This window comes from Ambystoma mexicanum, chromosome 10 (assembly GCF_040938575.1).
Source record: "Ambystoma mexicanum isolate Mex_15411 chromosome 10, UKY_AmexF1_1, whole genome shotgun sequence".
NCBI lineage: Eukaryota > Metazoa > Chordata > Amphibia > Caudata > Ambystomatidae > Ambystoma > Ambystoma mexicanum.
Window position 1 is genome coordinate 665,082,804 of NC_090932.1, and position 20,922 is coordinate 665,103,725.

Sequence of the window (20,922 nt, forward strand, 5' to 3'; positions counted from 1 at the left end):
TAAATAGTAAACGCTTCAGGGTGCGGGGGTGGGGTTTTTTATTAAGAGGTACCCGGCATGGTGGCGGTATGCAGAGGTGCAAGAAAATCAAGATGGATTGTTGAGGGTGCATGTGGCAAAGCTGAGCACCGTTTGAGGGGAGCAAAAGAGTACATGGTGAAGACCAGGATCAGGCTGGAGCTGTACTCAAATTTTCTGAGGACCAGGGAGGAAAGTGAAGCTTTGCCAAAGTGGTGGGTGAGGTCCGGGTGATCTTCTCAATACTTAGAAAGTTGATCATGTTCATAGAGGCAGTGATAGTGATGACATTATTTAGTTTAAATTAAATGTCTAAGAGGGTCACAAGGGTATATGCCTTGGGTCACAGAGTGAGATATCGAGAGGATAGAAGATAAGGGATGGGAGAGTGGGATTAGCATTGTAAAGGAAGTGAAAACTAGTTGGTGTTAAGTTAACATATGCTGAAAAATGTAAGCACTTTACTCCGGTTCTATGTGATTTTTCTGTCGCGGGAAAGTCAGCGACGGAAAAGTTTGCATATGAAATGTACGAACCACAAAAGGTTTGTACATTTCCCATGCAAACACACATTTAAAACCCCTACAGACCCCCACCCACAACACACCTACATCCACACCCCCAACACACCCCCAACATACCCCCACCCTACTTACCTTCGAAGATGCACTGTGTCGCTGCGGCACCAGTTCCCTTTCACTTCTGTGACCGGGAACTGGCGCAGCAGGGTCCTTTTCTTTTTTCTTTATTTCGGAAGCTGCAGGGGTTTCCCCCGCAACCCCCGCTCACTATACTATAAAGTATAGTGAGCGGGGAGTTGCGGGGGACAGCCCCGCAGCCCCTGTTTTTTTTTTCTCGGGTGTGCTGCAGGGGGGATTCCCCCCGCAACACCCTGCTCACTATAGTATAGTCAGGCACTGATACATTTGTTAATCCCCATTCCCATGGAGTCAGATAGGACTCTATGGGAGTGGGGACACGGAAGCACCGGCACCATTGTTAACGGTGCTGGTGCATCAGTGAAGTGTTTGCCTACCTTGACCACTGCACCCGGCAGTGTCAGACCAGTCGGGCACATCGGCTCCAGCAGGCAACCACGTAGTTTGCTGGTCCGGAAACAAGGGTGCCGTTGAGCTTACTGGCACCCTTGTTTCCTGACTAGCAAACTTGTCATGAGGCCCAATATCTATTTGTGAGCTACACAACATCAGGTGAATCAAATATTTCTTCTTTTTTGTGTCTACTAGAAGAAGCAATTGTACTGGTCTATAGTGACAAGGAAGAGCGAGATGGGGTAATTGGCAGACTAATGCGGAAGCCTAAACATGTGTAGTTGGGACTCTGATGAGGAAGTGTGAGTTGCATAGTTTTGAACTGTGACAAGGAAGAGTGAGGTGGAGTAGTTGTGATGAGGAAGAGCAAGGCATGGTTAGTGGGGGACTGTGACAAGGAAGAATGAGTTGGTGCACAAATATACCTTACACATTCAATCAATCAATAGTTACTTTATTTCAGTCAATGCCTATAAAAGTGTGATACATTTCAATACTGCAATTGTGAGACATGAAGTGCATATTGTGCAGTTACAAAATGTAAGTTTACAATTTAAGAAGAGGGGAGATAATACTTTGCCATTGAAATTACTAGATAGAAAAAGAGTACATAAGACAGATGAAACTTAAAAAAAGACACATACTATTTGAGAATCAAGGTTCACAGTTACAATGGGTGGGGGACTCACTCCACTAGGCGATAGGACATACAATTTTATTTGATCGAATACGCCAGGCTCTATGTAGAAAACTAAAAACAGCAAAAACAACATCTTCATGGACTGTCGATTTGCAAAAGGCATGTCCATCTAACGCGCAAGTTGGTGTATATTTGAAAAAGATGGAATACAGCCAGGATTGTCTGAGCCAAGTGGATACCCAGCAAAGCAAGAGAAAGCGTAAATCTGTTTCAATTTCCAAGAGGCAGTAAGGACAGAGATTATTAGAATCCCTTGTCCATTTGTGGGCAAATGCTGCAACTGGGAAAATATTATATCAAAAATTGATTTATAAAGCTTTGTGTGTGCTTGGGGACATGGATTTAAGGTAGGATTCTGGGTTAGTTTCAAACCTGAAACTAATGTAACCCAGAAAATAAAACTTGTTCGGTTGGTTTATTCCAGAATCAGGCTCTTGACGAAGAGTGTTTCGAGCTTTGATTTAATAACTCTCTTTAGTTCTTACGAGATGGGATCCTCTTTGGCCAGAATTGTTGACATCACAATTTTCTGAAGTACATTACACAAGTGATTATACAATTTTCATTTACCATTTGTTGATTTGGCTATTTCTCCAAAGGTTTCGCTGTACAAAGTTAGTTCAGCCAAAGAGATTATGCGTGACCAAATTACAAGAGGCCTTGAGAGCGTCTCAAACCTGAGCACTGTAAAGCCTAGTTTCCACCCATAAAGGAATAATGGGGTTGCTGTTCGGGAGATTTACGGTTTTCTTTATACATTTTTATTCAATTATGGAAAAGGCAGAGGAAGCATCATAGCCCCAAATTTCACAGCTCTACATGGCAGTTGACCGTGCCTGGGCAGCAGAAACATCAAGAACAATTAGATGTAGCCGATAGCCTGTTTTTGCATTAAGTACATGGATTGCATCTGAATGTCTTTAGAGAATCAGCTCACTTTTATTCACTTGACCGGACCACTTATGATTTTCTTCAAATCTCACGCTCGGGTAGTCGTAAAATCTCACCCGTTGACGTCTCTCCCTATGTATTGAAATATTGATGGAGATTCTACGTGAAGTGTGGCATACCATCACCATGGTTGTGGTGCAGTTTATTAAAGGTTTCCTCTCTTTGCACAATTCAGTGAGCATGGGTAGCTGTTTCAAAATGCCGATTTTGGTTCTCGAGATCAAGAACGTGTCACAAGCATACTTTAAAAAGGCTAAATTTCTTTTGGCAATGTGTGCCGCATCACAATCTGAGTTGATGATCCTAGAGATCAGGTCATTCACATATCATAAAAACAGCAGAGGAGCGAGTCCCTGATGTACCCCACTTGTGACCCAGAATTAATTTGTTCTTTCAACACCCTGCCAGAACTCTGGCTGATGTATTTTGTATTTGTATTTGTATTTTATATGTATAGCGCGCCAAGCCCTTAGGCACCTGGGCGCATTTTTTGCAGTTGCATAACAAAGTTAATTTACAGTTGCATACAATAATTATTTACAAGACATGTGACAGGTATTTACATCGTGAGGATACGATTAGCAGGTATACAGTAAGATGCACACAAAGTTATGAGTAGACTTACGACTGCGTAAGGCAGAAATATACAACAGAATACAATAAAATGTACATAGTAGAGTGTGCGACTTTATAATACAAGGTAGTAGCTGGCAGTAGCTTTAGCACAGGTTTTTAGCATTCGTTCAATGTGAGCCAGGTTTTTACATTATTTTTGAAAGTATGGAAGGAGGGTTATGCTCTGATGGTTGCAGGTAGGGAGTTCCACATTTTGACTGCTAAGACCAGGAAGCTGCTACCTCCTGCCCTTTGGAGCTTGAATCGAGGGATGATAAGGCAGTTGGAATGTGAGGATCTAACAGGTCGATCCGAAGACTTGCGTGTTAATTTGTTGCACAGGTAATTGGGTGCTAGATTGTTTATGCATTTGAATGTGAGTGACAGGGATTTAAGTATTGCCCTAAATATTCTTTTATAGGATTTAGAATGTTGATAGGTATTTCAAGGTCTGTCAATCTCTTCCATAAAATAGTGTGGTCGATTGAATCAAATGTTGTGTTAAAATCAACAAAAAACCTGAAAAAGAGTGCCCTTATTTAAAATCACATGTTTACTAAGGATTGAAAGTAATTAAAAAGCCTAATCAATTGTGATGAGACCACTTCTAAAACATGCCTTGAGATCTGAAATAAGATTATTTTCTGTCACCCAGTTCTCTTAATGGTAGAGGACCATTTTACCATAGACCTTAGAAAGGCTATCAGTCAAGCTAATCGATCTGTAGTTCCCTGGAGAATGTTTGTCACCTTTCTTGTACATGGGAACAATCTCTGCCGAGTTCCAGCTGGAACTCGGCAGAGATTTATCTTATTCTAAATATTGAAAAATGTTGTCAGAGTTGGTACCCAGATTTGTACATTCTTTTTCATAGAGGTTGATAGGAATCCTGTCAACTCCAGAGGCTTTGCCGTTGAAGTGGGAGAATGGGACAATACCCTCCCCCCAATCTCATCCAGACCATGGCCTAGAGGATCACGACCCAGGCACCCACCACGAGACAAGTTCGTCTACTTACCAAATGACGAAATACCTTGGTTCAGAAACTTGCACATAAGAGGAGTATGCTCACCAGCACGCCCGGCACCAGCCCGCCCGTCTCAAGCCGACGCCTGCGACATTGATGAGCTTGACTAGAACAACAGCCACAAGTATCCACATCATTAGAGATGCCATAACGACATAGCCAACTGCCAAGAACACACGTGCCGCCATGCACACTGGTCATTCACACACCAACCTACATGAAGAACATACACAGTGCTATGAAGTAGGTGACTGACAAACCCACTGACGTGCATTGTTGTTATTTTTCACATAGGCCTTTTTACAGCACAGCAGAAACGCAAGACGCCTGAAGAGCTCGTGTATATGCTTGCTGACACTTCTCCCGCCACCCACCGCTATGATGACACAATCATGTATATCTAATGCTGCTTGTGACACCTTGTCAACCCACGACCTCCATACTATGGATTATGTACCGCCACCCGTGAACTAGGCCCGAGTAGGCCGCAAGCAAGAGTCCCCAGGCAGAAGCCTAGCAATGAAAATCCACCCAGAACAAGAGTACAAGTGCTGACCATGCAGAACAAGTCCCCGGCGAGAGCTCACAGCCAAGGCCACAATGTTGCAACCCGCATGCCGCAAGCCCAGCGCCAAGGTTATACCTGTAAAATGCCAAGCCCACAGAAACGAAATACAAATCTAATGCTCATAATTCTGCTCCAGCTACGGACTCTCCACAGGTGACTAAGCCGAACTGACAAAGTGCCAAGCTCACAAGACAGAAAGTCGCCAGGGTCCCACGTCTGGGACACAGGTTGCAACAACGAAGCGGCAAGATGGACACCTACAGCGATGGGAAAGACCCGCTCACAAGCCATTAGCAGACCTGTCCGTTGCCTGCACAAACACATAGTTGCACATTGTTGCTAATGACAGTTACACCGCGAGCTGGGAACGACGATGGTCCCAGGCTGGGAGGCTTGCGGGAGAACCAATCAGAATCCAGGGGGGCTTATTACTGACACCATTACCCTTAACCAATCACCAAGGATCCCGCTGTAACAATTCTAAAGTAACAATCACAAGGGACAACCCAAGTGTACCACCTGACCCATCCTCATCCACTAATATTTCTTTCCATATGTTACCTATACTAACCCTACCACTCAGGGAACCAATCCTGAGTGGCGATAGGTTTTGTGCTAACTTTCCCAGGTGACGCGAGTAGCGCGTCATGCTACCGTAAAAAGGGCCTGCAAGCCCCACTAAGATTGAGAGTCTCATCGGACGCATACGATCCGAGACCCATCCCTGCCGTTGTTATAATAAACAGCAGAACCACCTTGCCTCTTGTGTGTGTCTCATACTCCTTTTGGGTACACGGTTGGAGTTGGGGCCTCCCCAGCCCGGAGGCCTGTGGACGGCTCTGCCGGCCCCGGGAGAATCACCCCGACAAGTTGGAGGCACTGCTGAGATCTGTTTGAGGTCTATCTCCTGGGAACTTAATTCCAAGGCCCTTGCAGCAAGGCGACCCGGCAGCTTGGCCCCCTCTGCCGTTGCCCCTTTTGAGGACTACAGGGCCATCGCAGAACTTTGAGAAGACTGGACAGCGCAATCCAGATATTGGCCCTCGGGAGCCGATTGAGAAGTATCCCGCCCGCGGTTGGCGAGTGTCCAGACGTGGTCGAGACGAGGGGAGGTGGCGAGCCGCTTGGTGGGGTGCACGCAGTCGAGCGGCCCCGCATCAAGGGAACTTGGTGTGTATGACACACCCAACAAGCAATGTGACATTGTGAGGGAGGGGGGAGGAACTGTAATAAGGGCGGTGGGAGGTGTTTTTACAGTGTGTTGTAAAGATTTGATTAACAAGTGTTGACAGACGAGTGAGCGGTATTGGGACAGGCACGAGGGCCGCCTTCTACCGCGTCACAGAAACAGGGTGGGTGGAGCCAGAAGGCACCACGTGCGGTTACTCGAAGGCACTGGTTCGTCTAGATCGTGAGCACCTGTAGGGAAGGGGTGTGGCTTTCCTATGAATTGGCGTTTTAGATCAATGAGTAGATGAGGATCCCTACTAATCGAGTGTTGAAGCTCATTAGGTAGATGACGTTTTCCCGTAGGAGGTAGCCAGATTGTTGCCAAGTGCGGAAGATAATTAGCTGGTTAAGCTCCCCTGGCGAGGGGCGTATCACAGGCGAGGCGACGCAGCGTGTGCAGTCCGATTATAAGAATTTTTGTTGAATACCTTGCTCCGGGCGAGGCGAGAGGACAGCTGCGGGGTTGAGGGGGACAGAGGGTAAAACATATTGCGCGCTCCACTAGTGTTATAAAAGGTTCTTACCGGTAGTAGGTTGAAGAAGTTGGTGACGTCACCCGTAGGGCTTCCATAGGACACTGCGGCCACATCATGTTGATAAAAGGGGTGGCCAGGGAATAAGTATCGGGGAGGGGGTGGCGTAGAAGAGGTGGGAAGGTCGTACACGGACACCTGCACCCCTCGATACGGGAAGGGCAGAAAGGGGAAAGGTGGCCGCACACGTAGAATGCCGGTCACGTGAACAAGGTGGTTGAAAAGGGGAGGGAGAGGTTTGAGAAGGGGAGAAGAAAGGTGAGGCGGCTGTACTAGCACGTCACACAGGGCACACAGCCACAGGGAGCTCCGTGCGCCGTGGCCGCAGGGGGCCATACGAGTGATATAAAAAAAAAAACAAACACACAAGGAAAAGCAAGTAGAGGAAAAGAATTGTACATTTGCACTTGCCTTTCAGCGAACTGTCGGAAGTCCCCAATTACGGGACCAGGTAAAGAAGGTGGTTACCAAAGAAGTTGAAATATAACCTAGCAATGTCTCACGGGTCAGGATCCGGAGGGTGGGGAAACACTCTAACTACACCCATCCAACACATCTGTAAGACACTATTACCCCACAAGGAGAAACTTATCAAGTATAGTATTGATTGAACACAAGGAACAGACAACAAAATGACGACACCATGGCCGCCTAACGGCAGCTTCGACCCATACGTCCAACACTCGCTGTTGACGTAAATACATAACACATACAAAGAAAAGAAATTAGCTCATCATGTAGTTATGTTCAACTTGTGGAGGATGTTCCAGGGATCGAGACCAGGGGCAACAGGGATGTTTACTATGGAAAGGGCAACAGAGGAGAAGGGGAGCAAAGAAACAAAGGAGGGTAAGGAGGTGAAGGAAGAAGCTGAGGACATGAGCACGGAGAGCAGCAATGCCCCATGTATGGAGGAGGGCATGAAGGAGGAAGGAGGACCGGTTGCAGTACCAGAAGTAAAGGTGGAGAAGGAAGGGACAGACGATATGACTCTAGTGAAGGTAGTAAAAAAAGAGGAGGGAGGATTGTACCCAGTGACGGAACTAAGAGAAGCAGCTAGACCACAATTAACAGCGGCTGAGGGGTATTCAAACCCTGCGTACAGCCCTCCACCCAACGCTCCTAAGGATAGCTACCAGAGTGGGGCAGCGGCAGCAATGGGTGTGCCAGAGTTCAACACGACACAGGCCAGTACGGGAGAGGGAAGAAAAGTGGGGAGCTAGTTGCAAGCATAGGACCAGATGAGTGGATAGCAGCACAGGTACTCCTAAAACTCTGAGGGACACTAACAGAAGAAGAAGAGGATGCGGTGCAGAGAGCGAAAGAGGAGGGAATGGAAAACACACTGACAGGGACTGAGGTGAGTAGCACAGAGGAAGGACGGCTGTCACAGGTGGAGGAAGAAATGCTGGAGGAAAGGTTGGCTGAACTAAAAAAAGTATGAAGCAACCTGATTAGACAGTACGAGCAAGAAACACGGGGGAGAAAGAAGGAAAGAAAGCAGAGTAGGGAGGAGCAGGAGAGGATGAGGGAGAGACTGGAGGAGAGAAAGAAAGAAGCAAGAAAGAATGAAAGCGATAGCAGAAAGAGTGTCACGTATGGAGCAGCGGGAAATGAAAAGGAAGGAGGAGGAAAAGGAAAATTAAATGGAAATGTGGAAAAAGAAAATATTGTCTGAAAGCACATGGAAGTATGAAGAAGGTAAAGTAATAGAGAGCATATTGAAAAGAGGAGGGGCAAAATGGGGAAGACGGGAACAAGACGAAAGAATACTGGCGAAGGTAAGTGCCGAAGTAATGCAAGAATTACGCAAAAGGAGAGAGGAAATAGGGAGTGAAATATTGAGAAATGAGGGAAAAGAGAAGGGGGATAGGAGAACGGAGAATGAAGTAAGAACATACACTCGCCAGGACTCAGAGGTGCCTACAACCTCAGGGACAACCATTAAAGGAGGAGAATGCAAGGAGGCAAACTTGATCAATTTAAAGACAGTTACAGTGGGGGGAAAAGGAAAACTAGCAGACTGGAGATTGTCTTTCCTTGATGAATTTTGTAGTGAGGAGGAAGGATGTTCGGGAAGGAATGGGAGAGATGACAACAGGGAAAGCTTAGACTAACTATACATTACACGGGTAAATTGCGAATCACCCTGGGCATGCAGGAAAAGGGAGGAGGAAAAGACGAGCAAAGAACAGGTAAGAGAAGTAGCAGGGAGAGCACCACAACCTGTGGCATCAACACCACGCCCTCGGACACCCACCCCTGCACACACTCCATATGTCGACAGACTTAGAGAACTCCAGGGGCGGAGACAGGAGGACAGGATGAGCACGCCTACGGTGAAACACAAGGATAACATAAGAGGGAGGAGGAGTGAAGGGGACAACAGAACAGATAACTGTAATGATATATTGATAGGATCACATGACACGGAGGAAGAGGACAAATACACTGACATAGCCCCACGAGCATTAGGGGAAGTGAAGGGGGCGAACTTAATGCCACTTCTAGAAAGGGGAGGGGTCAGACCACAATACGCCCCATGGAAGCATGCCGATAAGGAAAACATAAAGTGCAGGCTCCCATCTCTAAGTGGTGGAGCTGGGAAATGTATATATGAGATGGAGAAACATACTGCAGGACAGAAACTGGCGGTAGGGAATGTGAAAGGGCTCCTAATATCAATACTAGGGTATGCTGCAGATGACATCTGGAAAAGGACAGGCTTTCCAGGGGTCACAACAACAGACACGTCACATGCCGGGCGCCATTTGCCAACTTCAGGCATGCACTATGGCAGGCATTAAGGGACCAGTACCCAGACACGTCAGACATAGGGGCAATTACGTCACGCAAAATGCGTGAGAATGAAGATCCTTTCGATTACATCCAGGAGATTCAGGAGAAGTGGCGCTTGGAAACTAGGGAACCGTGGGATAACACACTAGCCATCTTCTACCACCTACTGATACAAGGTCTCCCTGAACCAGTGCAGAGACAGCTGAAGAAAATTGTGGGGAGTGAGGTAAAGCCTTGGCCAGAAATACAACTAACTATAGTACATCACTGTAGGATGTGGCAGGAAAAGATGAAGCAAAAGGAGGAAGATAGGAAGGCAGCGGAGGCAAAATTGGTACAGAGAAAACTATCCAAATACACCATGGAAGGAGCATTATTGACAGTGCCCGTGGTAGCAACACCAGCACCTGCTCAGGCCACAATTGCACAAGGCACGGCACAACAACACGTAAAACAACTTCAGCAGCCAGCACAAATGGTAACACAGCAAATGCCCCCATGCCCACCATACACGGCAACCGCAGAGGGGATATGCGCCAATGAGAAATGGATATTATAACAGCTACAAAGGTAGGGGGGATGATGAGAGGGAGAGGGTATGGCCAGCATGCACAACAACAAGGAGGATGGTTCCGAGGCCACTACTTAAACGGGCAACAAGGGTATCAGGATAACACGGGGAATTTTCCATGACAGGCAAGAGAACCACCAACATGTTGGGTTTGTGGAATGGTGGGGCACATGTCACGCACATGTAGGATGAGACCCACCCCACCAGCTTGTAGGGAACAGGGGCAACAAGGGCATATGGGGGAGCAACAAGTATACCAGCAACAGCAAGGAACACAACAGTGCACCGCACAACAATAAGTACCACTACAACAACCGCAGCCGCAGATACAAGTGCAAACACCCTCACCACAGCAGCAACAGATACAAACGTATTTACAACCACAGCAACAAGTGGCACAGGTACAAACATACGCACTACCACAACAACAAGCGATAGCAACACAACAACATCAGTGCAACCAGTCCAGCAGCTCACACAGATACAGGACAATGCAGTATCAACAACTGACACAACCCTACAACAGACACAATTGGGGAGGGTGACAATATTGGGGCAAAACCCTTATACGGGGGGTGGCCAGTCACTGTACCCGCAATAGGACAGCCCACAGATGTCCTTGATGTGTCCCATCCCGGTAACACCTAATAGTGCGGAGGAACCACGCATACAGGTAGCGATAGGTGACAAAAAATGTTCCTTTCTTGTTGACACAGGGGCCACTAGGTCCTGCATAAGGGAGGGTAAATTTAAGATGTCAGGCGAGGCCATGCACACTCAAGGATTTTCTGGGGCTCGAGGGTTGGTTCCCTTTACTGATAACATCTCCTTATCTATAGGAGATAATGATATGTCTGTCCCGCTCCTGTACTCGAAGGAGTCGCCAGTAAACATACTTGGGAGGGAGATAATGAGCAGGTTAAACATGACAATTTCCTTCACGGAGAATGGCATAATTTGTTCCACACCAGGAATAAACATGCTCACAGCACGACAAATACTGCAAGCTTACTGTGGCCAAACAGTAGCTCGGGCTGAGCCAGTAGATGGAGAGATGTTCCAATATGGAACAGACATGGCATTTGCATGGATGCCAGGGATTGAGGGCAAGATTTGGAAGAGGCCAGCAGCATATTTGTTCAGACCAGAGACAACTTATAGAAGGAGGAAGCTGGAAGCCCGGTATACAAAAGACTAAGGGTAGTTAGCAATGTATACTTTGTCTGTGCCCGGGAGGACAATGATCCATATTTATAGAATGAGACAAAGCTATAATATAGATGCCAGAAAACACAGAACTCCCAGGATTGGAGTACCACAAGGGGACCAGTCACAGTTAAAAGATAAGTATCAGGTTTATTAGGTCACAAAGGTAAAAACCAATTAAATAATGTGGTCCACAGTACAAACAATTTATAACAAAGAACAAACTCGAACAGAAGTTACGTGACAAGCTTGGCTAGCTAGTTAACAGTGTATCAAAATAAACACACAAAACACATAACGGTACATATCAAATCAAGGGTGTAGTACCCTACGATAGTTAGAGTCAATGTGTCATAAATTTGTATCTCTGGTTAAAATACAGAGAGATATCTCGACACGTTTCTGTTCCTAGAATTAGTATGGAACATTCATCAGGAGGTACATAGATGACAACGTAACCAAGTTAACAGTGAAAGACAAATATTAACAATGAAGATTTCATAGCATCTCCAATGATGCCTGTGGGTGCTCTCTACTGGAAGGTAGTAGGAGGTAGAAGACTGGGGGTCAATCCTACGGAGGCTGTCGATCCTACACGTCGGGCGGCAAATACTGGAGGAAATCCTTCGATCAGCGCTAATGCTGTAAACAGTCCGCTGGAGTGAGAAAGCTCCGTGTAAGTCAGGGACGGTACCGTGAATGGAATGGAAGGCTCAGGTACCGTCCCTGACTTACACGGAGCTTTCTCACTCCAGCGGACTGTTTACAGCATTAGCGCTGATCGAAGGATTTCCTCCAGTATTTGCCGCCCGACGTGTAGGATCGACAGCCTCCGTAGGATTGACCCCCGGTCTTCTACCTCCTACTACCTTCCAGTAGAGAGCACCCACAGGCATCATTGGAGATGCTATGAAATCTTCATTGTTAATATTTGTCTTTCACTGTTAACTTGGTTACGTTGTCATCTATGTACCTCAGAAACATGTCGAGATATCTCTCTGTATTTTAACCAGAGATACAAATTTATGACACATTGGGCCTCATTCCGAGTATGGCGGTAAGGGATAGCGGCCACCGCTAACGAGAGCGGTGGCGGTAATCCCTTACCGCCATACTCCGAGTTCCCTTTGCGCCATGGAGGTTTTAACACCTGCTTTTAGCAGGTGTTAAAAACCATGGCGCTAAGGGACCTTGATGTTAATTACGCCACCGTAATTTACGGTGGCGTAATTAACGCCTTCCCCACTCCCATTATGCCCTATGGGGCAAGAATGGGAATGGGGAAGGGTAAATGGGGATTGGGGAATTACCGCCCCGCCAACCTTGGAATGGGGCGGTAATTCCGCCATCCACCAAGGCGCTGCCGGTCTGGGTACGGCGTCAACCAAGGCGTTAATAGCGCCATTGGTTAGCGCCGTACTCGGAATGAGGCCCATTGACTCTAACTATTGTAGGGTACTACACCCTTGATTTGATATGTACCGTTCTGTGTTTTGTGTGTTTATTTTGATACACTGTTAACTAGCTAGCCAAGCTTGTCACGTAACTTCTGTTCGAGTTTGTTCTTTGTTATAAATTGTTTGTACTGTGGACCGCATTATTTAATTGGTTTTTACCTTTGTGAACTAATAAACCTGATACTTATCTTTTAACTGTGACTGGTCCCCTTGTGGTACTCCAATCCTATGAGTTCTGTGTTTTCTGGCATCTATATTATAGCTTTGTCTCATTCTATAAATATGGTTCAGACCAGAGACACCAGCAACCGAACCAGAGGGGAAGGTGATTTCAGTGAGCTTTGAGAGCATCATGGCAACTGCAGATTACATCGCAGTTCATGCCCAAGACAGGGAGGGGAGGGAAGGGCATGAGAGCAGTAATAGAACCTGCTGAGGGGTGCAGGCTCACTCAGGTATCAGATGAGGAGCTCTTCTCAGATGATAAAGAAGGAGGGGAGATGGTGTTTATGATTAGTGTTGACATCTGGTTAAGAGTGACATACAAGCAAGTGGCCCTAAAAATTGCAGTGGCACTAGAAGCATCTGCCCCTACCCCGGTACCATTTTATGAGAAAGACATGGCAAAAGTTCCAGCATCACTGTGGACCACAAGTCCATACATCGTGGGCTGCATGAAGAGCATTGGAGGAGTGAAAATAAAGTTGAAAAAGGGAGCAATATTACCTAGGGTGAAGCAGTACCCACTATCAAAAGAGACAGATGAGGGCATACACAAAACAATAACAGCCCTGATAAACAATGGCATATTGGTACCATCAGAAGCAACATGCAACACGGCTGTGTACCCAGTGTGCAAAGTGAAGGGAGGGTCTTGGCGTTTCATCCAGGACCTTAGGCCCTTGAACTACTTTGTAGAGGCATAGTACCCCATAGCCGCAAACCCAGCCTCAATACGGTGTGGAATACCAGCAGAGGCATCACGGTTTACCGTAATTGACCTAAAAAAAACCTTTTTCTCGATACCTCTGCACCCAGATTCACAAGACCTCACAAGCTTCACATACAGGAACACAAAATGGAAGCGCACAGGGTTGCCTCAAGGGTACTGTGAGTCATCCTCCAACAGAGTAATACAGATGGATTTGGAAAACATTGAAATGGAGAGCACGGTGCTGCAATATGTTGATGATATAATAATTTGCAGCACCACTGAGGAAAGGTGCAGGGAAGACTCAGTAAAGATGCTGACAGTGTTGGCTGAGAAGGGATACAAGGTGGACAAGGAAAAGTTACAGTACTGTCAGGAACAGGTACTATACATTGGCCAACTCATTTCCCAACATGGAAGAAACATTGCCCCACAGAGAGCACAAGCAATAACTAACACACCACAACCACAAACAGTGCAGGAACTGCAGCAGTTCCTGGGCCTATGCAACAACTGCAGAGCATGGATTTTTGACTACAGTTCATACATAGGATTCCTACTCGAAGCGCTAAGAGAAGAGCAAAAAGGGGACAAAACTTTGGGGTGGACAAGAGAAATGAAGGAGGCGTTTGATGAGTTGAAACAAGCCATATCCACTGCGCCCGTGCTAGCCACTCCAAACTATGAGCACCAATTTTTCATTTTTTCACATTGCGACTCAGCAGTGATGAAGACAGTACTGACTCAGAGAACAAGCATGGGCCACAAGCCAATAGCTTTCTACAGCAGCCACTTGGACTCTGCCATGTTAGGTCACTTCCCTTGCGAACAGAGTCTCACAGCCTCAGCATTTGCGGTGGAAAAATCATCATCAATAACAATGGGGTGCCCCACCACACTATTTGTGGAACATGCACAATTCTGAACAAGCCCAAGTCCACCCTGACCACACAGAGGGCATCAGGTTATGAGATCATTCTATTGAGACAAGTGTTGACGATCATCAGGTGCAGTAATGTAAACCCAGCTAGGTTCATAGCAGAAGTAGTTGAGGAAGGTGATTATACCCATGATTGCACACAGGCTATTGAATTGTATTCCAGCACAAGGAAGGTTGAGGAGGATGCCCTAAAAGGGGATGAGATAATGTACATTGATGGGTCATCGACTATTGATGAGAGTGATGGGATAAGGAGAACGGGAGCAGCACTGGTAAGAATAACGGAGGATTTGATGTATGTCCCAGTGAAGTGTGTCCAACTACCACAGCATTATTTGGCTCAGGAAGCAGAATTGGTAGCACTAATTATGGCACTAAAAGAAAGCTTTGACAAGAGAGTGACTATATACTGTGACAGTGCATATGTAACATCAACGGTGCACTCAGGATTAATAAAATGGCAAAGAAGGGGATTTAGAAGAGCTGATGGCACACCGGTGCAACATGCCCTTTTACAGGCTGAATTGATTGAAGTAATTAACGATCCTCAAGAAATAGCTTTGGTTAAGTGTCAGGCCCACACTAATGGAGATGACCCTATCTCGAAAGGTAATGAAACAGCAGACGCACATGCCAAACATGCTGCATATTTTGGCGAACATGTGGATCCCACCAGAATCCGAGAGAGGCAGAGGGAGGTTGATAGCAAGACAGATGTTGATGATGGATGGGTACTGGAGTTGCAGGCAGCTGCACCAATGACAGAAAAGGAGCTATGGGTAAAATGAGGGTGTACAATGTCTCCCACAGATGCACTGTGGCGTCAAAATAATACAGGAAAGGTGGTTATGCCACTGGCACTGTTGAACACAGCTCTGGCTCAGCTACATCATCCGGCATATACAGGGAAGGAAGTGATTGCAGCACAAATAAAAGAAGCAAGGTTCTGTTCCAAGTTAAATTCCCATGTTGCAAACTTTATCAGCAATTGTCTAACGTGCCAACACTTTACAGCCGGTCACACGCTGCAAGTAATAAAAGGTACTATACCCCGGCTGGAAGGACCATTCCTCCATTTACACATTGACTACATTGACATGATCAATGTATGTCAAGGACAAAGATACATGATTGTAGTGGTGTGCCCATTTTCAAGGTGGATTGAAACTGGACCCTGCTCACTCGCGGATGCTTTCAGAGCAGCTACATTTTAGTGAGGGAAGTCTTCCCCAGGTGGGGTGTCAGATAATGGCCCGCACTTTGCAAAAAAAATGTTTGAGCACATCACAGCTCTGCTGGGCATCAAGCACACGTTTGCATGTGCATATCATCCACAGGCTAACGGTGTCTATGAATGCCTGAATGGCCAGCTAAAGGAGGAGATAGCCAAAATACAGCAGACAACTAAGAGAAGCTGACTGTACTGCCTTCCCTTGGTCCTATTCGAGCTATATAGGCCAGGGTCTGATCACCACCTCACTCCCCATGAGGTGGTGACTGGACGCCAGATGCGCCTTCCACTAACGCCAACATCAAGAGCGCTCACAGATTATGAAAGTACTGCAAAAGTCTATGGTGATGAAATGTATCAATATGTGTCTTCCTTGATTACTAGTGTCGCCTTTATCTCCCAACAGCCTTAGCGCATGCGGGGCGGGTCGAAGATCACCCAACCAGAAGATACAAATGAACAACTAGAGCAGCAAAAAGAGTGGACTATTGCGGAAGAAGACAACGTTCTCCTCCGCAATTTCAACAGGAAGTGGAACAGCCCCAGATTTACGGGGCCCCACTTGGTAGAAGCTGTGGCTCCTAGGGCCGTTAAACTACAGGACAAACGAGCTTGGAATCACCTGCATGATGTCAAGCCCTACAAAGCCCAGACCCGCCCTAGCATCGATGGCAGGGCCACCGAAAAAACAACGGCATCAGCAATGCCAGTGATAGATAAAGACACAGCGACTGCACAAAAGGACAACTGTGACACTGCCCCTGACCCCTCCTCAGCCACAAACACTGCCATTAACTTTGGACAATCGCCCGTAGCTCACCCCATGGTCACGAGTTCCCGAAGCAAACAAACATCCGCCCCGCTCAGCCCCATTCCTGCCATCACTGAATAAAGGACATTGGCCCTCATTACAACTGAGGCGCTAAGTGCACCAACTTTACCACCATGGTGTAAACTACGTTTACACCATGGTGGATGGCGGATTTACCGCCCCATTACAAGGTGAGTGGGGCGGTAAATCCCCATTTCCCATTTTCCCTTCCCCATTCCCATTTTTGCCCCATAGGGCATAATGGGAGTGGGGAAGGCGCTAATTACGGCACCGTAAATTACGGTGCCGTAATTAGCACCAAGGTGCCTTAGCACCATGGAACTTAACGCCTGCAAAAAGCAGGCGTTAAGGTGGGAATCAGGCGTTAAGGGTTAACGGTGGCGTTAACCCTTAACGCCTGAGTTGTAATGAGGCCCATTGTATAAAAACTTGAATGATACACACACATATAAACACTTGTATGTTATCTTTTCTTTTTGTCTCGCACATGCAGGTACCGCATATTACTGTGTTGTTTAGAAGGTGAAGTAACTAAGGTCGTGTTCTGCCTAGAAGTAAATGGTACCCACAGATGATAACACCCCTGAGGCCCTATCACACCAATTTGTATACCATATAAATAGGCCAAAGTATCTGAAAAGGAGAAGGATACGCGTGTGCTACACCGCGTTTGTTTTGGCCATAGAACAATCATTTCCCCATCTCCACAAGCACTTGCCAGCTCTGAAGGATGGGACACTGAGATTAGCGTGGGAGCAGCTTTTCGCCTGGGCACTAAACGACTATTTGATAGGTAGAGCTTGACTAAAAACACTAACCGAAATAACGCATACCTTCAGAATCTTCAGGTGGGCATCTTTATCATCGCAAGAATAAGCTGCTGGACTGCAGCAAAGGTATGAGCAAAAATGCCAGTGAGATTAGCTACTGTAATAAAGATCATAGGCGTATTGGTTGTCACTGGTCTATTGGCTGCCTCTGTCTGGCATAAAAACTATGCTTTAAACATTATGGCTGCACCCAAAACTAACCTAACTCCCCCGACAGCTGCAACAGGTATGATGTCAGGTGGTACAAGCAACCCTAGAGGTAAGGGACATAGGGTTAAATGCAGCACATATGGAGAAGAGAAGGGAATTGACACATATCTCACAGATTCAGCACACATCTCGAACAAAATGTGGTATCAACACATGACCAAAATTGGTAAGCAGACAACTGAGGACAACTGCTATGTGTGCTCGTTGATCCCGCACGCTATGAGCGCATCAAGAACATTTGTGGCTACCGAAGTGCCAGCAAAAACAGTGCAATGCCTGATATATTTGGCGCTATTCCAAACAAAAGGACGATTCCAAGGGACGGTGGTGACACTTCAATGGAAAACAAGGGACAAGTATCCATACGAAAACAATTTCCTCAAAACATATTTGAGCTACCATAAACAAAGCCTACATGCTGAAGCTTTCAGATACATGACGGATGGCCCCGACAAAGGAGAAACAAAGAAAGTAACGCTACAATACCTGCCGTGTGATTGGTATGCAACTGAAGTTGCTGGTGAACAAGGGTCCTGGGAAAGACCGCTAATAACAATAACTGGGAAAATATATGTGAACAATGAATGGGAAATAGGAGTGGTTGGGAGCAACATGATCACAAGAGAAAATATTACCACCATAAAAGAGCACAATGACAGATGCTGGACGACGTGAGGTAAATATGTACCGATGCTGACGTGGATGGAGAAGGACGAAGATCCAATTAGCATACTACCACTGACTGCACCCACACTGTGCTATAACACAAAGGTGATGTGGATGTGGGATACAACACCAACTGTGGAAGCACGGTAGAGATACCTGAGGGGGGTGCTGGCACAGCAGTTCTAATGGACCACTATTGAGCCTGCAGCGATAAGGCGTACCACACCTTGACTCCATCGTGGAATGGAATGTGCACTATGGTACACGTCAATGTGCCATCCCTGGTTGTGCCTCGGAAACATGTCAACATAGCCAACTTCCCCAAGATGGGCGAAGGGAACAAGAGGAGGAAAAGATCTGCACAATCACAAGAAGATGACAAGGATAACAACAATAACGTTTTGCCAAGAGTGAAAAGACAAGGGGAACCACTGACAGGAAACTACCTGTGGGGAAGATCGGAAACAGCCCTCACCTCAATCCCACCAGAACACAAACTATTTAGCATAGCAGCAATGTTATTCTCATCCATAATACACCCAGGACTACAGGCATATGCAAATGCAAAATGGTTACAGATCACCATATGGGAGCTGATGATGACAATAATTTTGACAGTAAATGGATTTAACGCAATAAAAGAAGAACTGAGAGCGGTAAGAATGGTAGCACTACAAAACAGGGATGTGCTACACCTTCTCACAGCGATGGAAGGGTGAGTTTGTGCCAAAATAGGACAGTCATGTTGCACATTTTTCCCTGCTAACAATGCAGACAATGGAACACTTACTGAGACAGTATCACAACTGGCCCTGATGCACTCCAAAATGATGGATGAAAGTAAAGGAGTATAGAAAGATACCAGCTGGTTCTCGTTCATGTGGTCATGGATGCCATCATGGCTGTCAGATGGGCTGAAGCTAATAGTAGGATGTATAATATTAGCTGCAGCTTTGTTGATTGTAATAAAGTTCTGGAAAGCTAGAAAAGCACGCACAACGGGCAAAATGATGGAGATGGTCGGCATGCAGGCCTTACTGCCGGCCGATGATGGCAAGCACACCAACATGATAATACAGGAATGAGAGAGGTTGCGCAAACAGATTCTTGACAACCACATGGATCCACCATCTGTGAAGGTGGAGAACCAAAGAAACCCGAGGAGCTGTATCGGAAGATGGGTATACTGCAAACCCGGTGGTGGCTGCGTTTACATGTACTGGTCATTTGAAGATCATGTCAACCATTATTGGCACTTGACTGGAATAACTAAAGTATCGAGAGTGAAAGGAGATAAGTTAAAGGATGAGTTTGTGGTCGACCAGAGGGGGGACTGAAGTGGGAGAATGGGACAATACCCTCCCCCCAATCTCATCCAGACCATGGCCTAGAGGATCATGACCCAGGCCCCCACCACAAGACGAGTTTGTCTACTTACCAGATGACAAAATACCCTGATTCAGAAACTTACACATAAGAGGAGTATGCCCACCAGCACACCCGGCATCAGCCCGCCCGGCTCAAGCCGATGCCTGCGACATGGATGAGCTCGACTAGAACAACAGCCACAAGTATCCACATCGTTAGAGATGCCATAACGACATAGCCAACTGCCAAGAACACACGTGCCGCCATGCACACTGGTCACTCACACACCAACCTACATGAAGAACATACACAGTGCTATGACGTAGGTGACTGACACACCCACTGATGTGCATCGTTGTTATTTTTCACATAGGCCGTTTTACAGCACCGCAGAAACGCAAGACGCCTGAAGAGCTCATGTACATGCTTGCTGACGCTTCTCCTGCCACCCACACCTATGACGATACCATCATGTATATCTAATGCTGCTTGTGACACCCTGTCAACCCGCGACCTCCATACTATGGATTATGTACCGCCCCCCATGAACTAGGCCCGAGTAGGCCGCAAGCAAGAGTCCCCAGGCAGGAGCCTAGCAATGAAAATCCTCCCAGAACAAGAGTACAAGTGCTGACCATGCAGAACAAGTCTCCGGCGAGAGCTCACAGCCAAGGCCACAATGTTGCAACCCGCATGCTGCAAGCCCAGCGCCAAGGTTATACCTATAAAATGCCAAGCCCACAGAAACGAAATACAAATCTAATGCTCATAATTCTGCTCCAGCTACGGTCTCACCACACGTGACTAAGCCGAACTGACAAAGTGCCAAGCTCACGAGACAGAAAGTCGCCAGTGTGCCACGTCTGGGACACAGGTTGCAACAACGAAGCGGCAAGATGGACACCTAGAGCGATGGGAAAGACCCGCTCACAAGCCGTGAGCAGACCTGTCCGTTGCCTGCACAAACACATAGTTGCACATTGTTGCTAATGAAAGGTACACCACGAGCTGGGAACGACGATGGTCCCAGGCTTGGGGGCTCGCGGGAGAACCAATCAGAATCCAGGGGGGCTTATTACTGACGCCATTACCCTTAACCAATCACCAAGGGTCCCCCTGTAACAATTCTAAAGTAACAATCGCAAGGGACAACCCAAGTGTACCACCTGACCCGTCCTCATCCACTA